Source organism: Notamacropus eugenii, chromosome 4, assembly GCF_028372415.1.
Source record: "Notamacropus eugenii isolate mMacEug1 chromosome 4, mMacEug1.pri_v2, whole genome shotgun sequence".
NCBI lineage: Eukaryota > Metazoa > Chordata > Mammalia > Diprotodontia > Macropodidae > Notamacropus > Notamacropus eugenii.
The window spans coordinates 448,992,495-449,012,252 of record NC_092875.1 but is presented as its reverse complement, the minus strand read 5'-3'; the positions used below and the strand labels follow the sequence as shown (position 1 = coordinate 449,012,252).

At 37.2% G+C, this 19,758-nt stretch overlaps 1 long non-coding RNA gene across 3 annotated transcripts in view; it reads left to right on the top strand.

Annotated features, from left to right (window-relative positions):
- Positions 1-19,758, top strand: part of LOC140501955 (uncharacterized) — a 79,771-nt gene that overhangs the window by 5,386 nt on the left and 54,627 nt on the right. For all 3 annotated transcript variants that reach the window (XR_011966452.1, XR_011966451.1, XR_011966453.1), the window contains exon 3: positions 1,700-1,929. This is a non-coding gene — a long non-coding RNA (uncharacterized lncRNA). The remainder of the gene's footprint in view (positions 1-1,699; positions 1,930-19,758) is intronic.

Sequence of the window (19,758 nt, the reverse complement as noted above, 5' to 3'; positions counted from 1 at the left end):
AGTGTATTCCAGGCTTAGGTGACTGCTGGTGCAAAAACATGGGGATGAGAGGCATGGCTAGGTGGTGCCATACTGTGCAGAGCACTAAGTCTGGAGGGAGGAACACGTGAGTTCAGCTCTGACCTCTGATACTTACTAGCTCCACAACTCTGGTTAACCTCTGTTTTGTCTCAGTATCTTCATCTGTAAAATGGGGATAATATTAATACCTGCCTCCCAGGGTTATTGTAAGGATGAAGTGAAGTACTGATTGTAATGCACTTAGCACAGTGCCTTGCACACAGGAACTGCTATATGAATAGCTATAGGCTGCTGTATTAAGACAGTCTAAGGCATTCCTTTCCCACTCCCTTGACATTCTATCCTTCCCCCTTAGTAAACACTGTATAAATGTTAGCTATTTTCATTATTTATCATGAGGAACAAGAAGGCCAGGATGAATGGGTATAATGTATAATAAGTCTGGAAAGATAAGGTTGAGAGCTGGGGTGAAGAGATTTTAATGCCAAACAGAATAGTTTGTATGTGATGCTAGAGGCTCAGAGAAGGGACTTGTTCCCTGTTAGACAGTTCCTAAAGGAGCAGAGGTGGGATTTGGCCCTAGGGGCTCTTACTCTTGCCTCTCCTTCAACCCCCATATCCAATTGGCTGCCAGATCCTGCTGATTCTCTCTACACATAATTGATTAAATCTGTCCCCTCCTCTCCATTCATACAGCTATCACCCTAGTTCATGCTTTCATCATCTCTTATATCACTGAGGAAAGGATAGAATATGAATTAGCCATGATATATACCTTCTCATTAACTTAAATTTTCTAGACCAAGAGTTTGGGTCTATTTTAAAATAATTGCATAGCCTTTCAAAAGGCTTAGGTTGCTGTGAGTTACATTTAGTTAACGTCAAATATTTGACACATGCTCTATAGGTAAATTCATAGAATGAGAAGGAAAATATTTATTTCAAAAGAACATATAATAGACCAAAAAAAAGCATACATGCTTATCTTGTTTCCTCACTTTGGCTGTGTGGTTATAATTGGAACAGTAGGCCGGCAGTCCATTGGACCTTGGCTCTGCCCTTGGTAGCCATGAACAGGCTAGTCCTGACCTTTTAGAATGGGGTTGATAACACTTGTACTGCTTTACTAACCTTGTCGTGGTTGTTCCTCCTTTGTTTTGAAGAAGACCGGGGACATCACAGGATGGGAGTCAGGGTAAGGTGTGTTTGTGTTCAGCCATGGCTGATCAGTCTAATATGAGTTTGAAAGGCACCATCACAGACTGGGCATGGATCAGTACGTTAGAACAGATAGAGTGGAAGTGGCCCTGGATTTGCACAGCTCATGTTTCCTTTGAGTTTCTCTAATTCTGCTTTGTTCGTGGAGTACACCACCTTCTTTGATACAGACACATCATGCTGTGGGGAGGGCAGTCCTATGCCAGTGCTTCTCATGTCTCACAATCAATACTAAAGGTCTTCAGAGATAGGTTGACTTATACTTCTTATGACCAAGATAAGAGCTCTTACCCTGTGGGAGTTGTTCATAAGATAGTCTTTTAGGTAAGCGTGCCTTTGTCATTCAAACAATGTGGCCAGCCCATTGGAGTTGTGCTTTCTGCAGTAGAGTTTGAATGCTTTGCAGTTCTGCTGTAGAGATGACTTCAGTGCCTCACTGTTTGACACCTTATCTTGTCAGGTAATGTTCAGGATCTTCCTGAGACAATTCAAGTGGAAGCAGTTCAGTTTCCTGGTACAGTACTGATAAACTGAACAGGCAGCATGATGGCTCCGCAAAGCTTCAGTTAGAAAGGCTGCCTGAAAGTTTTTCTCTTCTACACTTCCAGAAACTCCCAAATACTGAGCTCTGATAATATGTATATTAACCTCATCATCCATGTGGACATCCCTGGAGAGTGTACTGCCAAGGTAAGTGAAATGACCGACAGCATTTGAAAGTTCTCCATTTGCTGTAACCTCTGGTTCCACATATGGATGGTGCAGTGCTGGCTAGTGAAGAACCTCTGTTTTCTTGGTGTTAATTGTCAGGTTAAAATTAGCACATACAGCAGAGAATTGATGTGTACTCAGTTCCATCCTGGCCTCAGAGGATGCACTGAGTACACAATCATATGTCAACAAAAAGTCAAGTGCCAGTTCCCCCTCCACTTTAGTCTTGGCTTGTATCCTTTCCAAATTAGATAGTTTACCAGTTTGGAAACTGACCTTGGTGCTGCTTTCATCCTCACTGAAGACATCTGACCACATGGAGGAAAACAGCAGAGCTCATCAACATTGTATGCCAGTTTCATGACAGCGTGCTTGCACAGGTTTTGGATGAAGGACAACACTCTCATGCTTTTCCAGTCACCAGCAGAGTAAAGCAGGATTGTTTGCTTACTTCCATACTCTTCAGCATGAGGCTAACCTTAAAGTGCTAAAGAAATGTAAACTGATCCCTGTTATCTGCTTCTACTTTAGTTTCATCCTAATTACAATACCTTGCTGCTAGGCCTTTGGTCAAATTTTTCATAGCTCCATCTATTCACATTTATCCACCAACCCAAGTTAACTGGTGTAGATTTAAAAGATAAAGAGAGATTAAGGGATAGGAAGGGATTGAAGGCTTTTGGGAATTAAATATTCGAGAAATAAAAACAGTGAACTGGAGGAATTCATTTGTTTTCTGTGTCCTTTCTTGTGACTTGATCTGCATCCATGAGGACATTTGTAAGTACAAAAATTACATACTAACAGGGCTAAAATAAGATGAGAACTAAAGGAACGTCCATGCAAACGTGGCGTTTCATCTGTTTCTTCCTTTCCTCATATTTTAGACATTATTCTCATTCACTTAGAGAGAAGATGGCAACAGACCACAAGATGACTAACTCAGAGGACGGGCAGGTAGTTTGATTCTGGCACTGATTTTGTTTCCAGAACTTAAAAGAAATAGGACTTTATTTCATGAATTAAAAAATTATGATGCGCCATTGCTTTGGTCATCCTGGTTTTTTTAATGCAAATACGTATTTTTGTCTCTGAGAATATCTACTACATGTAGAGTCTTATAAACATGTTAACCTTAGTCAAACTGTAGAGAGAGGTACAAGTGGAAAGTAAGGGCCATGAGTGGTACTTGTAACAAAAAAAAAAATTGTTCTGAATTTAAACACCAAAAAAGAGAGTTCATTTCCGTACAGACAGCAGAACATAAAGAGGATATTCTGTGAAACCAGTGAATCTCTATTTTATGCCATTTACTTTTCTTGTAAAAAGTATAAAACAAAATCTACCTCTTACTTTCAAAAGTTTCCAGCTGGAAGAAAGAGGAAAAAAATCCTTTTGTAACAAATTGGCATATATACACAAAATAAACCCATACAATGGTCGTGTCCAGAAGTGTATATATATCTCTTCACTTCACCTCTCTATCAGGGTGTGAGATTATTCACAACTGGGATTATACTTCCTCTTAACACCCAAGCTTCTCCCCACCTCATATCTCCCTCAGTAAGCCAAGTCAACAAACTTTTATAGCACATACTATGTGCCAGGAAATGTTTTAAGCTCTGAGGATACCCAGAAAAGCAAAACAAAAATCCAACCAAGTGTCTGCTCTCAAGGAGCTCACCCTCTAATGGAGGAGATAATGTGTAAATAACTGTACAGACAAGACATGTGCAGGATAAATTGGAGATAATCTCAGAGGAAAGGCACTAAGATTAAAGAGGATTGGGTAAGGCATCTTTTAGGAGTTGGGCCTTGAAGGAACTTAGTGAATCTAGGTAGTGGAAATGATGAAGAATAAAGTTCCTAGAGATGAGGAGGGAAAGAGTTGCAGGCATGGGGTCATTGAAAATGCCAGAGTTGGGAGAGAGGGTAATGTATTTGGGGAGTAGAAAGGAAACAAGTCACAGGATCATAGATTAATGGTGAGGAGTAAGGTGTAAGAAGACTGGAAAGATAGGAAGGAGCTGGATTATATATAAAGGGCTTTCAAAGTCAACAGAGGATTTTATATTTGCTGCTGGAGGTAATGGTGGCTAGGTGGAGCAGTGGATAGAGTCCCCTACCTGGAAGACATCTTTTTGAATCTGGCCCCAGATACTTCCTAATTGTATGACCCTGGGCAAGTCACTGAAACCTGTTTGCCTCAGTTTTTTATCTGTAAAATGTGATGGAGAAAGAAATGGCAAAACTACTTTGGTATCTTTACCCAGAAAACCCTAAGTGGGTTCATGAAGAGTCAAACACAACTGAAATGACTCACTGACAATAACCTGTAGGTAATAGGGTGTTTATTCAAGTCTGGGTTAGGTATGTGTATGTGTGTGTGTGTGTGTGTTGTGTGTAGTGTGTGTGTGTGACATGGGCAGACCTGTGCTTTAGGAAGGTTACTTTGGCAAATGAGTGCAGGATAGATTGGAATGGGTTGAGACATGATGTAAGGACACCAACCAGCCAGTAATAGGCTAATGCAATGTTCCAAGCTGAATTTGAGGTATTTCAGTACTAAATTCTGTGTGTGTGTGTGTGTGTGTGTGTGTGTGTGTGTGTATGTGTGTGTTTTCAACCCTCCTTTGTCTATTTCAGATAAGAGTGAAGTTCATCAGGTGCCCATTCTCCTCCCTTCCTCCATGTTTGTATACTCTTCATGCAGTCTAACTATAGGAATAGCAAGTTCTACTTTCTTAGTATATTCCTTTATCCCTTATCTTTCCTCTCCTGAAACCCTCAGAACAGACCTCATCTACTGCTAGGACCTCTGTTTTTCTTATTTAACTCCGTTAATACCCTTAAAAAATATGAAGCTTCTAAAGGGACATTTGTTTTCTTCTCCCTCCATTGAAATGGATATATTATTTCTTACAATTGCTCAAATAAATTTATTTTTCTGTGTTTCTTTGGATGTTTGCGTTTGTATTTCAGAGGTCCTAATTAATTCTTGTCTTTTTATCAGCAATGCTTGAAAGTTCTGTTTCATTAAAGGTTTTTGTTTTTGTTTTTTTGGACTGTAGAGTGGACTAAGTTTTTCTTGGTGGCAAGCTTTCACCATTTGCCTTTTGGAATATTGTGTTCCAATATCTCCTCTTGTTTGTGATTATAGCTGTCAGGTCTTGTGTGATTCTGACTTTTGTTCCTTGGTGCTTGAATTACTTCTTTCTGTATGCTTAGGGTATTTTTTTTCCTTTGAGCTTTAGATTTGGGTGATCACATTTGTGGGCATTTCTGAGACTTCATTTTAAGGTTCTTTTTAGGAGATCATCAGTGAATTCTTTCTGTCTGTAGTTTGTCCTTGATTTCTACCAGATCTGAGCAGTTTCATTTAAGGCTTCTTGAAAAATGATGTTCAGACTTTTTTAAAAACCATAGTTTTCAGGAAATTCATTGCTTCTTAATCTATCTTAATGTAATCCTCTTCTTTACTCATTTTTCACCTCAAACCCTACCTTCTTTATTGATTTTTCTTTCTTCCTTTTATTTATCTAATTCTTCTCCTCTTTCCTATCCTTTCCTTTCCCATTTAGTTATTAAAAATTCCCCATCTCTCCTTTCCTTCAACTTCTTTTTTAAAAAATATTTTTGCACCTTTTTTCTAGAAAAGATTTCTTTAACTTGTTCTTTTCAACCTTACTGTTTATTCTAAACTTTAATTTTTTGATTCATGATATTTATGCTTATTTATTCCTACTTTAGTTTGTTTGTGCTTCTAATGGAGGTAAAGCTTCTGAAGTACCAAGTTTGAGTTTCCTCTTCTAAATATTTTCTATGTTATTACTTTGTAAGTTTTTATCCCTCCCTATTTTTTTTTTTTTGCGTCCTTAATTTGGCATCAAATCCTGTAGGAGTTAGTGAGGACATGAACATTACCTTAGTAGAATGGAAATTTCCCTAAGTCTTGTCTTTCCTGTAATCATTTTCTTTCACATTTTCCATGAAGTCTCCTCTCTTGGTCCATGTCTTTCTACCTCTGGATACCAGTTTCCCGTCATTCTCAGTGTTCCCACTTCTCTTCTTTTGAGATAGGAGATGTCATCCGTGGAGGCACAGCACTCTCAGAGTAAGAGGGAATCCAGTGATTCTTAAATTATCACTTCTTAATTATTTTCCAGGAAAGTTATTATTAGATCTTTTATTTTCTTCTCTCTTTTTTAATCTTTTCATTTTGTTCTGATATTTCTTGCTCTCTCTTTGATTTCTGTTTGGTTTGTTCTAGTTGTCAGAGAGCCCATTTCCTGGATACAATTTCCTATTCTTTTAATTTTTTCCTTCAGAGTTTTTATTTCATTGTTAATCTCTTCATTTTTTCTAAGTATTCGTGCAGTCCTTACAAAATATTTTTTTCTTTAAGTCTTTGTAGTTGTTACAGAACAGCTTCAATGAAGAAATTCTAGATTTGTACAATTTTTATTTTGTATTAGGTGTTTTCTGTGATTTTCTTCTCTCCAGCCAGAGTTGGGCTCTACTTCCTGCTGTACTTTTGGGTGGTATGGTTATACCTACTTGGTCTGGTCCCTTGTGTTCTTGCACTGACTCTGTATCTTGGGATTAACATTTGAGATCCTGCTTGCTGAGGCTTCTAAGATCCCTATTCTGATACTTTCTGAGCACCCTGGGATTTTCTCGTGAGAGCTCTTCACATCTTCTTGACTTTGGACACCAAACCTTGTAGGGTACATGTCCCCTATTAGATGGGGAGGCTATGTAGTATTGGCATTAATTTCATTGAAGAAGCTCTCATTGGGCTTCTAGCTGATTCTTTGTGCAGTTCTGCAATGGAATAAACAACTAAGTCTAGTTTCTCATTGGATTTCTTTGGACTGATGTGAACTTTGGAGTTTTGTTGGAATAGGTACGTAGGAGCTAGGAGGTCTGTCTTTTTCAGGCAGCCATCTTGGCAGGAAATTATGCTGATAGCATTTCACTGTTGTTGTTTTTGTAATATTATATTTGTTTTGTAAGTTGTGATCCACCTTCTAACTCCCACAATAACCCTCTCCTTTGCCCCAGTTGAGAATACTAGAAAAATAGAATCTATTACAAACGTATCTAGTCAATCAAAATAGATTTCTACATTGACTCTGTTTGATGGAATTGCTTTTTGGAATATCACATTCTAAATATTCCTCTCTGTTATAGTGGTGGCTGCTAAATCTTATAGGATCCTAATTTTGGCTTCTTGCTACTTTTTTTCTTTCTTGCTGCAAAGAATTTTTTCTTTGACTTGAAAGCTTTGGATTTTATTTGATATTCCTGAGAGTTTTCTTTTTCTTTTTTTTTTTTTTGAAGAAGTATTGGGGACATTTTTTTCTGTTTCTGCTTTGTCCCCTGGTTCCCAGAAATCTGGACAGTTTTTTCATAAGACTTCTTGAAATAGGATGTATAGGCTCTTTCATTATTATATTTTTTGGTCCTGGTGTTCAGAGAGTCCAATAATTATCTCCTTGATTTATTTTCCAGGTCAATTTTTTCTTACATTTTCTTCTATTTTTTTCACTTTTGATTTTGTTTTATAATTTATTAGTTGCTTCATGGCATCATTGGCTTCTATTTGGGCCATTCTAATTTTCAGGGAGTTTGTTGCTTGTACAGAGTTTTGTACTTCTTGTGCCAAACTGTCAATTCCCTGTCCAATTTTTTCTTCCATAGTTCTTATTTCCATTCTAATTTTTTCCTTAAGTATTCTCTTTCCATTTATTAAAAAACAAAACATTTTTAACTTTTAAAACCAAACAAAAAACCCTTTGCTTCATCTCTTGCAGGAATTCTAGTTGAAACTGCCCAAACTGCTTTGCTTGCAGATGTTTTGAAGTCATCTTCTTCTGTGTTTGTGTCTTGAGCATCCTTGCCGCCATGATAATTCATTGTGGTAGAGTTTTGTTTGTCCATTCTTCCAGATTACTGCCTGACTTTTGGTTTCATGTGAGAAGGAAGGTATGGAATGGTCTTGTTGCTTCTTTCTTGGGTTATTGAGTGTTATGTCATTCCAGGATCTCAGGGATAGACTGGGGATCTACAAGCTATCAGTGCTCTCCTCCTTTGGAGAGGAGAAGGGGAGGGGGAGACAGACAGGAGAGGAGGAGCTAAGTTACCCAGCTAGCTGGGTCCCCATTCAGGCAGCAGTGCCTACTCACAGATGTTGTGTTCGTCCTTCATTGCCAAATAAGACCATGCCATCAGATGTGACTTGCACTTGACTTTGTTTTGAGTGAGGGAGGGCTGTGCAGGTCACCAGCCTCACTTCTCCTCCAGAGCCATCTGAATCCAGTGACCAGATATTCATCAGGATGACTGGAGATGATGTAGGATGCTGATTCAGAGAAAGCTCTTATTGCTACCTCCTTGGTCTGAGCTCTTCAAGTTTCTGACTTGGGTATGGGTCTGAGAAAGAGTAGACTGTTGCTGGACTCAACTTCATCAGCCAAATGGAAACCCCCTTGATCTCTGAGTTCTGCTTTGGTTATTTCTACAGCTGATCTTCATGCTTTAACCAATATCCTGCTCTGTGGCTGGGGCATGAACCATACACTGCTGTTACTAGTTCTAGTTTCTGAACTTCCTCCTTTTTCCAGGGCCTCTCAAACCAGAAGGCAGCTCCCCTACGTAGGTACTGTTCTCACTACAAAAAGATCACTTCTGGTTCTTTCTGGAGGAGTTTCTGGAGCATAGTTTGTGACATTGTTTTATTTCTATCTTGGCATCCTCACTATTCTACCAACGTTTTAAAGGCTAGATTGAATTTTACTGTTGGTAGTGATTTTGAAAAGGTCTGTCAGATTCAAATCAGTTAACTGTATTCTTTGACTCTTTGGAATACCACTGTGGTGGAGGATTTAGACTAAATTATTTCCAGCCCTATTTTTTTATTAATTTAATGATCCCCTGGAAAGCCCAGTGTAGGAAGTTGAAAAAAAAAAGTATTTTATTGTCCATGTTTTATTTTCTTGAAAGACCTGACTTTTTTCTGTGAAAAGTTTTGGTTGATGGTCACAGGGTAGTAGTCTCTTAAAAGCATTCATTGTGCTAATGGTCTTTTAACTTAGATGAAGTAGTAGATTTTTCCTACCCTATGTCATGGAGCCATAGCCTACAGGAAGACTTAGACTTAGACTTAGGCCTTCATATCCTGAAATGTCTAATGAATTTTACAATAAACAGAACTTTATGTAGTAACAATATAAAGGGTTCATTTCAAACTCATATGTATGATGATTTATGTGGGTTTATTTTATATCTTGCAACTTTGCTGAAGTTGTTGCTTGTTTCAACTAGTTTTTTAGTTAATTCTCCAGGATTCTCTAAGTATATGATCATATCATCCACAAAGAATAATAATTTTGTTTTCTCATTTCCTATTCTAACTCCTTTGATTTCTTTTTCTTCTATTATTACTATAAGTAGCATTTTTAGTAGAATATTGACTAATGATACTCATAATGGACATCTTTACTTCACCCCTGATCTTACTGGCAAGGCATCTAGCTTATCCCCATTACAGAAAATGCTTGCTGATGGTTTTAGATACTACATATCATTTAAAGGAAATCTGTATTTCTATTTTTTTTAGTGTTTTTAATAGGAATGAGTGCTGTATTTTGTCAAAAACTTTTTCTGCATCTGACATAGTCATATGATTTTTGTTGGTTTTATTATTGATATTGTCAATTATGCTAATAGTTTTCCCAATATTGAACCAGTTCCTCTTTCCTGATGTAAATCCCACATGGTCATAATGTATGATTTTTGTGATATATTGCAGTAATCTCCTTGTGGTATTTTAAAATTTTACCTTAATATTCATTAGGGAAATTGGTCTATAGTTTCTTTTACTATTTTTGTTCTCCCTGATTTAGGTGTCAGCACCATATTTGTGTTGTAAAAGAAATTTGGTAAAATTTCTTTGCTTGTTTTTCCAAAATAGTTTATATAGAATTGGAATTAATTGTTCTTTAAGCTTGTACATCTAGCTAATCCTTGTGGATTTATCTTAGAGAACTCTTTTATGACTTGTGCAGTTTCCTTTTCTAAGACAGGATTATTTAATTATTCTAGTTCTTCTGTTAATCTGGGCAGTTTATATTTTTGTAAATATTCATCCATTTCACTTAGATTTGTCAAATTTATTGGCATATAGATTGGGTAAAAATAGCTCTTAATAATTGTTTTGATTTCATTTTCATTAGTGGTAAATTCACACTTTTCATTTTTTTATTAGATTAATTTTACTTATTTTCATTGTTCTACAATCACTACCATATAACTTAGATTTTTTTCCCTCTTCCTCCCCACTTCTTTCCACCCCCTCCCTGAGATGGCATACAATTTTATATAGGTTCTACGCATGCATTCCTATTAAATACATTTTCACTATAGTCATGCTGTAGGAGAAATCATATAACAAACCAAAACATAATACACACACAAAAAAATGTTCTACTACATTCTGTGATTGAATTCCACAGTTCTTTCTCTGGATATGGAAGGCATTTTGACTTAAAAGACCATTGGGAATTTTTTTAAGTCCTTGCGTTGCAATGAAGTTCCAAGTCTACCAGAAAAATATCTCCCACGCTATGGTAGTTGCTGTGCACAAAGTTCTCGTTCTGCTCCTTTCACTCAGCATCAGTCTTTCTAGGCCTCTCTGAAGTCTTCTTGTTCATCATTTCTTATAGCACAATAGTATTCCATTGCATTCATATACCAAAATTTATTCAGCCATTCCCCAATTGATGGGCATCCCCTTGATTTCCAGCTTTTGGCCACCACAAGGAGTGCTGCTATAAATATTTTTTTATATGTGGGACTCTTTCCCATTTTTATGCTCTCTTGGGGATATAGTCTTAGAAGCGATATTGCTGGGTCAAAGGGTATGCATATTTTTGTAGCCCTTTGGGCATAGTTCCAAAGCGCTGTCCAGAATGGTTGGATCCACTCACAGGTCCATCAGCAATGAATTAGTGTTCAAACTCTCCCACATCTTCTCCAACATTTATCATCTTCCCGTTCTGTCATGTTTGCCAATCTGATAGGTGTGATGTGGTACCTCAGAGTTGTTTTGATTTGCATCTCTCTAATCAATAGTGATTTAGAGCGTTTTTTCATATGACTATAGATATCTTTAATTTCTTCCTCTGAAAAGTGCCTGTTCATATCCTTTGACCATTCATCAATTGGGGAATGACTTGTATTTTTTTACATTTGACTCAGATCTCTATATATTCTAGAAATGAGGCCTTTATCATAGACACTAGCTGCAAAAATTCTTTCCCAGTTTTCTGCATCCCTACGAATCTTGGTTGCATTGAGTTTGGTTGTGCAAAAACTTTTCAGTTTAATGTAATCAAAATTTTCCATCTTGCACTTTATAATGCTCTCTATCTCTTTAGTCAAAAATTCTTCCCTTCTCTATAAATCTGATAAATACACTATTTCTTGTTCCACCAACTTGTCTATAAGTATTAATCTTTATACCTAGATCGTGTACCCATTTGGACTTTATTCTTGTGACCGATGTCAAGCATTGGTCTAAGCCTAGTTTCCACCACACTGCTATCCAGTTTTCCCAGCAATTTTTGTCGAACAGTGAGTTCTTATCCCAGAAGCTGGGGTCCTTGGGTTTATCAAACAGTAGATTGCTATATTCATTACTTACTGTGTCTTAAGTACCTAGTCTATTCCACTTGTCTACCCTTCTGTTTCTTAGCCATTATCAAGTGGTTTTGATAATTGCTGCTTTATAATACATTTTGAGATCTGGTGGAGCTAGGCCACCTTCCCTAGCATTTCTTTTCATTAGTCCCTTTGATATTCTGGACCTTTTGTTCTTCCAGATGAATTTTGATATTATTTTCTCCAGCTCTAGAAAATAATTATCTGATAGTTTAATTGGTATGTCACTAAGTTGTCATTTTTATTTTATTGGCTTGGCCTACCCACAAGCAACTGATGTTTTTCCAATTACTTAGATCTGACTTTATTTGTGCAAAAAGTGTCTTGTAATTGTGTTCATATAGTCCCTGGGTTTGTTTTGGCAGGTAAACTCCCAAATATTTTATAGTGTCTACCCTAGCTTTAAATGGGATTTCTCTTTCTATCTCCTGCTGTTGGGCTTTGTTACTAATATATAGAAGTGCAGAAAATTTGAGCGGGTTTATTTTGTAACCTGCAACTTTGCCAAAGTTGTTTATTATTTCAGGTAGTTTTTTACTTGAATCTCTGGGATTCTCTGAGTTTATCATCATATCATCTTCAAAGAGTGATAACTTAGTTTCTTCTTTGCCTATTCTAATTCCTTCAGTTTCTTTATCTTGTCTAATTGCTACAGCTAACATTTCTAGTACCATATTGAATAACAGTGGTGATAATAGACGTCCTTTTTTCACCCCTGATCTTATTGGAAATGCTTATCTCCATTGAATATAATGCTTGTTGAAGGTTTTAAGTAGATACTGCTTATTATTTTATGGAAAGTTCCCTTTATTCCTATGCTCTCCAGTGTTTTTAATAGGAATGGGTGTTGTATTTTGTCAAAAACTTTTTCTGCATCTGACATAGTCATATGATTTTTATTGGTTTTATTATTGATATTGTCAGTTATGCTAATAGTTTTCCCAATATTGAACCAGTTCCTCTTTCCTGATGTAATCCCACATGGTCATAATGTATGATTTTTGTGTTATATTGCTGTAATCTCCTTGTAGTAGTTTAAAATTTTGCCTTAATATTCATTAGGGAAATTGGTCTATAGTTTTATTTTTTGTTCTCCTTGGTTTATGTGTCAGCACCGTATTTGTGTTGTAAAAGAAATTTGGTAAGATTCCTTTGCCTGTTTGTCCAAAATAGTTTACATAGAATTGGAATTAATTGTTCTTTAAGCTTGTACATCCATCTAATCCTTGTGCATTTATCTTAGAGAACTCTTTTGTGGCTTTTTCAGCTTCCTTTTGTAAAATAGGATTATTTAATTATTCTAGTTCTTCTGTTAATCTGGGCAGTTTATATTTTTGTAAATATTCATCCATTTCACTTAGATTTATCAGATTTATTGGCATATAGATTGGGTAAAAATAGCTCCTAATAATTGCTTTGATTTCATTTTCATCAGTGGTAAATTCACACTTTTCATTTTTGATAGTCTTAATTTGGTTTTCTTCTTTCTTTTTAAAAATCAGATTAACTAATAGTTTATTTTCATAAAATCAGATTTTAGTTTTATTTATTAGTTTAATGGTTTCCTTTCAATTTTATTTGTCTCTCCTTTGATTATCAGAATTTCCAATTTGGTGTTTAATTGAGGTTTTAAAATTTTTTTTCTAGTTTTTTTGATTGCATGCCCAGTTTCTAGATCTGTTGAGCTGAGCGTTGAAGGAAGTCAGGGAAACTAAGGAGGTAGAGTTAAGGAGGAAGAGCATTCCTGTCATAGGGTTCAGCTAATACAAAGGCTACGATTTGGGAGGAGTCTCATGGATAAGTAACAGCAAATAAGCCAGTGTAGAAGATAAGATTGTTGAAATGTAGAAGGGAATAAAGTATAGGAAGACTGACTGGAAAGGCTGGATAGGGCTAGGCTGTAAAGGTTTTTAAATGTCAAGATGAAGATTTTATGTTTGATCTACAGGGTAATAGGGAGTTACTGGAGTTTATTGAGAGAGGGAAAGAGAGAGAGAAAGAGAGAGAGAAAGAAAGTGTGTGTGTGTGTGTGTGTGTGTGTGTGTGTGTGTGTGTGTGTGTGGGTGTGGGTGTGGGTGTGTGTGTGAAATCATGTGGTCAGACCTTTGCTTTAGAAAAATCATTTTGAGAAGTGAGTAGATGAGAGATTGGAGAGGGGACAGGCTTGAGGCAGGGAGAACAACTAGAAGGCTGTTGAACTGTGGGTCCAGATAGCTGAAGAGGCATAGGTTTTTCTGCCTGTGCCTGCACCCTGCTTATGTCTAGGAGAACCCCTCATTCAGCTCACCCATTGCTTGGTAGAAGGAGTGGAAGAGCAGGGTGGTTGCCCCTACTCTAGCATACCTACAGATTTCTTGCTGTTAGGCCACTAATTATAGCAAGCAGTTTGTCCCCTCTGACACTGGAGAGCATGAAGGATTATGTCCTCCATGGCTTGAGTTATAGATGATTGATCCAGAAAAGCTTTCATTACCTTCACACTTCATGAACATCCTGAGTAGTTTGGACCATGTATAAATTATAATGCTACTGGAAGGCAAATTTGGGTTTGAAATTTTGACTCAGGTGCTTGAAGGCTAATATGTCCTGAGGAGATTGTAGATTACATTGAAGATAAGAAGGCTCTGTACCAATAAAGTCTTTAAAAAAATCCTGAGTCAGATGATCCCAGTGAATGTTTTCATGTTTCTGTTATGTAATGTAGACTTCAATGAATTCTAAGAAGTCATTTAAAATTGATTCATTATTTTCTTTAGTAAAATATATTTTAATCATTTCTGGTAGCTTAATTTTGAGGACACTTGCAAAATTTCTTCAAAAAGTATATTACTCCCTATGGTCAGTTTTGAAGAACGTTTGTGGTTATTTAAATTTAGTTCCTTGGAAAGTTTAGTATGTTTCTTTAGAATGTTTAAAAGCACAGGTGATATGTTTGGTGTCAGGTGTCACATGATATCAAAATTTAGAAATGTAGGTGGTTTACAATAAAATAAAAAATTGGAAGTTCTTTGTTCATATGATATAAACCCAACCTTTTTTCTTTAATCTTAAAGATGTTTTTAACACTATTATAGAAAACATAAAATGGAAAAAAAAATTAGCAGATAGTTTTAAAGTTTTTGGGAAAAAATTATTTTAACTTACCAAAAGAGCTGAAAAAAATGAGATGTGTTATCTTACATAATGATTATTTTCCATAATGGCAAGCTACATAATCTTGGGAAATATGTAAAACCAAACCAGTTTTTAAAAGTATGGGTCATAATACAGCATCACATAAGTGAATTTTAACCTTTCACTTCTCTCTCTTCACTCTCTTAGAATTGCCTCCTTCTTTCTCTTTTTTGAAGGTTTTATCTTCCCAACCTTTAGAATGAACTTGCTTTATAGCATTGTTTAGTCAGGTCTTTTATTTCAGTTGGTAAACATTGATTAAGCACCTGCTTTGTGCCAGGCACCGTGCTAAGCACTGGCAATGCAAAAAGAACAAAAGACATTCCCTGCCCTCAGGGAACTTTCAATGTAATAGGAGAGATAACATGCAAATATATGCAAAGCAAGCTGTGTGCAGGATAAATAGAAAGTAATTAACTAGGGGAAGGCTCTGGAATTAAGAGGGGTGGGGGAAGGCTTTCTGTAGATGTGATGGTAGGAGGTCCACAGTTGGAACAGAGAAGGGAGAGTGTTCCAGGCATGGGGGACATCGATAGAAAATGGACAGAGCTGAGAGATAGAATGTTTTGTTCATGTCAGGAGGCCATTGTCACTGGATTGAAGAGTAGTTGTTGAGGAGTAAGGTAGAAGAAGATTGGAGAGGAAGCAGGGAGCTAGGTTATGGAGGTTTCTGAATGCCAAAGTACAGCACATGCTCCTATACGTGATAGGAAGCCAGGAGACTTTAGGATGGACATGTAGGAGGGTGTGTGTGTGTGTGAGTGTGTGTGAGTGTGTGTGTGTGTGTGTGTGTGTGTGTGTGTGTGTGTGACATCATCAGACCTGCATTTTAGGAAAATCACTAGCAATTAAAAGGATAATGGATTGGAGCAAGGAGAGATTTGAGGCAGGCAAATACAGTGGCCATTGCAGTAGTCCAAGCATGAGGTGATAAGGCTTGTACCAAGGTGGTGGCAGTATAAGAGGAGAGAATGGGGCATATTCAAGAGATGTTGCAGAGGTGAATTCAACAGGCTTTGGGCAACAGCTTTGATATTGGGGGTGAGAGATAGTAAGGAGTCCAGGATGACTCTCTAGGTTGTGAGCCTTGAAGAACAGGGAGTTTATAGTTATAGGTAGGAGGGGGAAAGGTTTAGTGGGAAAAATAATAATTTGTTTTTTGGACATATTAAGTTTAAGATGTCTATTGGATATCCAATTTGAAATATCTGAAAGGCAGTTTTGAGAGGCAAGATTGGAGGTCAGCAGAGAGATTGAGGAAGAAAAGGTAAGATTTCAGCATTATCTGGATATAGAGATGGTAATTTAAATGCATGAGAGCTGATGAGATCTCCATGTGAAGCAGTAAAGAGAGAGAAGAAGAAATGTCTCAGGATAGAACTGGAGGGACACCTCTGTTGGTGGGCATGATCTAGAGGAGGATCCAGGATAGGAGGAAAACCAGGAAAGAGTAGTATCCTGAAAACCTAGAGAAAAGAGAATATCAAGTAGGTGAAAGTGATCAAAAGTGTCAAAGGCTGCAGAGAGATCAAGGAGAATGAGGACTGAGAAAAGGCCATTGGATTTTGCAGTTAAGAGCTTACTAGTGACTTGGAGAGAGTCATTTTGGTGCAATGGCTTAAGAAAGGAGTAAGAGGAGAGAAAGTGGAGGCCCCTATTGCAGATGGCCTTTTCAAGGAATTGAGCTACCAAGAGTGAGATATAGGATGATAGTAAGAATGGAAAGATGAGCATGCTTGTGAGCAGTAGAAAAGAGCCAGCAGAGAAAAAGAGATTTAAGATAAATGAAGATGATTGAGGGGCCAGTCTGATGAAGGAGATGGAATGGAATGGAGTAGAATGGAATGGAATGGAACAGGTAGAGGAGTTGGCCTTGGTAAAGAGTAAGGAGTGAAGGAGAACAAAGTGACAGAAGGCACCTGAGTGATAGGAGATGAGGAAGAGGGGAGCTGAGGGAGTTCATGGCTGTGATGAGGGCTGGAAAGGGATGGGTGGTACACAAGAACTCCAAGACTGGAATTCCCTACGTGGGCTGTCTGGAGAAGGATTCATGGACTCAAGCGTTGTTGAGGTCAAGGTAAAGATTTATTATGTCTTTCAGTGGGCAAGAGTTCTTAGGGAACCTGCAACCTTAGAGGAGCACAGGTAAAATTTATATAGGATATTCTATAGTAAAAAATGTGCCAAATATGCTAATTAGGTGATTAGGGAGTAATTAAGGAGTGATTAGTTCTTAAAGGAACTTACACTTTTGGTATCTTCTGTACAGTTATTTTACCCAGAGTTCATGGGAAATAGTCCAAGGGGGTGCTACCTAGAAGTGTGGTTTTAGGCCTGAAATGTCACTAAGTGAACTAACTGTCAGGACTGACTAAGCAATACCATGCTGCTCTCACCAATGTCTTGTTAGACTGGATAAATGTGAGGGAGTATACATATGTCTAAGTCTAGAATACATGACTGGTCATTGAGTAGTAAATATCGTTATGACCCAGTGTTTAGTCGGTTCAGACTAATAAGTTCTATAGGTGGAGCTGGCTACTGTATCAGGAAGGGAGATAAAGGTTGTTGCTGGGTCAGGCTGTTCTTGGGCTGGGAAGAAACTGCCTGGGACAGTGTTGTGAGGCTAGGGAGAAATGTAATTTTTAGAGAGAAATGTGATTTTTAGAATTGGGGTCCAAGCACTTGCACCCAAGCTCCCCATCAGCTGTACTTCTGTGATGTACTGAGCAAATAAAATATTTTATAGAAGTGAAGCATTTCAGAGCTGCTGGAGGGGCCAACCAGTTGAAATTATTCCTGAATGAAGTCATGGAAATTAAGTGCATTTATAATGATCTGATGTGTTTTCTAGTGTACTTTAGAATGATTTGTGATTGTGGTTGAATGATAAATATTTAAAATTTTATAGTATTTCTAATTTTATTACCCTGGCATATCATTTGAATATGCATATTCTCTTTTCTATGATAATAAAGTGATTCTTGTGGTCTGTGATGTAAAAAAGGAAAATGAAAAGAAAATTTGTGTTGATTTGTGTCTGCTCATTGATGAAATTAATTGGTCCTAGAGGGTTAGGGAGTGAGAGGGAGGGTAAAAGAAAATGACATTTTGTAACAAGATCAAGGGAAAGAAAATAGGTGTCTGAACTTTTGAAGATTTTTCATCTGTTTTGCTACTTCTGACACAGGCACCCCCAAGAGAATATAGTCAGCACTCAAATGCCTGTTGATTGATTGGTTGATGATCACCCAATCAACTAATATTCTTTGTGCCAAAGACTGCAACTTGCTGCATAACAGCAAAGAAGATGTCCTCAGGGACATATAAAACACGGAAACACAGATGTCAGAACCCAGGAGAAGCCACACCAAATGCCAACAGGTTGACCTTGTTGCTGTACCACAGAGAAGTCATCAGGTTAGAGACTTGTAAGGGACATTAGAGATCATCTCAGTCTTTTTTTTTTTTTAAACAGATAAGCAAATTTGGATTAAAAAAGACTAAAATTATTTGTCCAAAGTACTTCATTAATGGCACTAAGTTTGAATGTGGGTTCTCTTATTATAAATCCTCCCTCTCTTTCTCTTGGCTTCCTTCTCTCCTTTTCTGAGAAAGTTGCCTCTGAAACCATCATCTAACAGGTCAACCCAGGGGGATTGTTGCTTCAGTCAGATAAGTGACCTTGTTTGGGCTATTGCAGCAACTGCTACCCTGTTTTTGCCACACATCCCAAAGAGACCTCATCTCCTTGATTGGGATAACCACATTCATTCCTATTCATTTCATGATTAATTGCAGCCTCAAGGTCAAAACATTTGACATATCACCAGGTATATGACTTAAGTTTGCTAGCATGCATCAGTTGTTTTGCATGAGGTATATTGACGTAGATTAGCTGAATTACCTCCTTTTCCATATATACACTCTATCTCTCTGTCCTATAGCTATATAAATTATATATATGCATATATATGTATGTATTTGTGAGTATCTATATATTTACTTTAGCTGCATTTATTTTAACTGGTAATAATAGATAGAGGGAAATGGCACTAAATTCTAGGGGGACCAAGATGTAAGCTGTTGTGGAGTACATGGAATCATAAGAGCTGTAACTAAGGTAGGGTGACTAGGGCTTTGTCTCAGAACACCGAAATATAGTGTGTGAAAATTTAAAATATCAGTTCTTTAAAACTATAATTTAAAAATTTGTTGACTTTACAGGTTGATAGCACATTCACTTCTTCAGCATAGGAATGATTGAACTTAGGACCTACTTAGTAAGAAGAATTAGTTAAAATAGGAAGCTACCAGATGGTGCATATTATTATAAATACTTACCTGTGAGCCACTACAGCAATTTCCCTTCCTGCTTTACCAGCTTTAATTACATTTATTATTTTTCAAATCATGATTTACAAAGTTGATTTGAGGACATTTGCCCTGGATATCCTAATTGCACAAAAATGACTAATTATGACTACTTTATGCTGCCTTATCTAAACTGAGTCCTCTCCACAGCAAGGCAATGCTTTTTAACTCTTCTGTAGTCATTTCTTTTTAAAAAAAAATTTAACATCTTTTTTTTTCAATGAACAAAAAGTCTGTTTTCTCTTCTTAACTCTCCATAATGGCTGTTCCAAACTCTGTTTCCAGGCTCCCACAAAGCCTTCCCCCTCTCCTCCCCCCCATCCACCCCCTGGTCCTCTCCTGTCTTCTTTAGATTGCCCCTTGGTCTTAATCACCCCTTCTTTCTTTATAATCTTCATTCTTTCTCTAACTACTGATCTTATTCCTATTTCCTTTAAAAATGCTCACATCTTTTCTCTCCTTAAAAAGCCTCCTCTTGATATCACCATCCCTAACTATTGCTTTATAACTTTCCTCCCTTCTTCAGTCAAACTCCTT